The sequence below is a fragment of the Eptatretus burgeri genome, chromosome 11, assembly GCF_056783735.1.
Source record: "Eptatretus burgeri isolate ZD-2024b chromosome 11, Ebu_testis_v1, whole genome shotgun sequence".
Lineage (NCBI taxonomy): Eukaryota > Metazoa > Chordata > Myxini > Myxiniformes > Myxinidae > Eptatretus > Eptatretus burgeri.
The window spans coordinates 44127330-44129829 of NC_140971.1; positions in this window are offsets into that span (position 1 = coordinate 44127330).

Genomic DNA, 2500 nt, shown 5'->3' on the forward strand with positions numbered 1-2500 from the left:
CAGATCATCAATTGAGATTCAGAGCAGGTCATACACACTACCTTGGACATGCTACTTCGACTCTCTCAAGAATGGATGGAGACCCTCAATACTAGACATGAGATGAGAGCCGTCTCTCTGGACACATCTCAAGCTTTTGATGTAGTCTGGCATCCTGGCTTGCTCTCCAATCTCTCTGTCTATGGCATCCAAGTCCAACCCCCACTCTTGGATTACTGACTTCCTCCACTATCATAGACAACATCTGGCTTTCAAAAGAACCCTTTATTCTCCTCTCCCTGTCACGGCTGGGGTACCGCAAGGCAGTGTTCTTGGCCCCAACCTTTTCCGAATCTTCATCAATGATCTGTCCAACTCTCTGGAAAATCCTCTTTATCTCCTTGCTGATGACTCCTTCTGACAGACAGTTAACAGGCTCTTCCTTCTCTTCAGACATTGACAAAATCACAAAATGTTCAAACACTTGGAATGTGTCATTTTACTCGAATACTCCTCTTCTCTTCTCTCTGTCTCTCTTTCTGTGAAAGAACCATTTGGCAAACCCAATCTACTTTCCAAACAACCCTCTCAAAGAAGTTGTCACTCTAACTCGTGGGACTCATTCTCACCCATGATATTTCTTGAGCAAACCACATTTCAAAGTTGGCGTAAAAAACCAGGCACTGACTGGGCATGCTTTGTCATGTAAAGTCCTTCCTTGGCACAACTGAACTCCGACCCATCGACAATGCTTTCATCCGCAACTGGATGAAATAATGCTCTCTCTCCTCTGGGCTGGTGCCCCTGCCTCATAGCTTGCTCAGCTTGATGCTGTGTATACCAAGGCCGTAAGGATCATTGGAATCTCTCGCAATGAAGCTGCTCTGGACCTACAGCTTTGCCATCACCGACAGGTTAGTGGTCTCTCTCTTCTTCCCCCTCATTTCTTGTCTTGCACCCTCTGTCCTCCCCTCTCTCCCAGATCTTCTCCCCCAACCCCTCCATCCCCCAGACAGGAGGATGCATGCGGTCCACCAGCAGCCCCCTTCTTGAGAAACTGCCAAAATCCAGAACCACTGTGGACCTCCACTCATTTGTTCCTCCTTTTTCCCCACCTGTGGAAGCAACTTCCATTCCCTCTTCAATCCCATTTTTCTCTCGAGTTCTTCAAGACAGCTGTTCACCAGCATCTCAAATCATCTGCCATCCAAAACCATGATCTATTGTGTTCTCGCTCTTCTTTGAGCCTTGACTCTGCAAACAAAACAAAAATACAATGAACTACAAGTTCTTCAACAGTTCCAATATGATAAGATATTGTGGTTATGTGATGAGGAGTAAAATAGGAATAATATCGCCGAGTTATGCCATCAGTACATGTTTTGCATAAGCATATGGTATCTGCGTTAAAACGAAAGGACGTGTCAAAGAGTGTATGAGGAGATGATAAAGTGTTCCACCTCCCTTCCACATGTATCTGACCTCCCCCCCACCCCTACTTTCGTCTACCCCCCTTCTTAATCCAGCTCTGCTAGTGACCGTTTTGAATGTCACGCATCTGGCAAAACATCTTCCAGGGATTGATAGGCTTCTCTTGATTTGACATCTCGAGTAATATTCTAACAAATCACACCATTTTAACGCTCACTCACTGTTCCCTTCAGGATGATATGGGGTAGTGCGACTGGTCGAGACGCAACGAGAGTGTAGGAAGTGCTTCAGTTCTGATCATGTCAAGGAACTTCCCCTGTCAGAATGTACTGTATCTGTATCTGAACCTCTCTTTACTTGCACACCCTTACCTTCCAGATTCTGGTTGATGTTCTTCCTTCTCAATTTTGGAAACTTTGCTTTGGAGATCCTCATCGATCTATCCAGTGCAGCCTGTGGCTGCTGGTTGCATCATTGGTTGGGACAAGGCTATGCCGCTGATGCAGTGTCCCCCTTACCAGTGTACTGGTACTCATTTTGCCGACCTCGGAAGGATGACAGGCTGAGTCAACCTCCTGGTGTATTAATTCAGCGGCCCAACGGGGCTTGAACTCAGGACCTGAGGATCCCAAGCTGCCACCATAACCACTTAACCAACACCAGGCTTACGGAGATCCTCATATCAGTGATTGATGACTGCAACCCTTATTCGAGGGTTCGTACAGCCATGGAAAACAAAAGATCGTTTTCCTGGACCTTTAATACAAATGTTTTATGTAACATGAGTAGGGGTACCCGGTGTTGCCAGGCAACGTTGGCTCCTTCTTCTCACCCACCCCTTCCCCTGCCTCCTCTCACCCCACCCCTTGAAGGACGAACTCATCGATATGACTGAAATAATGTTACTATAGATATTTACCGTCATCGCCATGTCATGCATCTCGGGTGTGTTTCGTCTCCAAGTTTCTTGTTGAGCGTTTGCCAAGCGGAATAAGCACTCAAGCAAGCACTCCATTGGAAACCGTTGATAAGGAATGGCTGGCTTGGCAAGTGCTAGCAAGCTGCTTGGTAACTGAGCACACCACCGGAC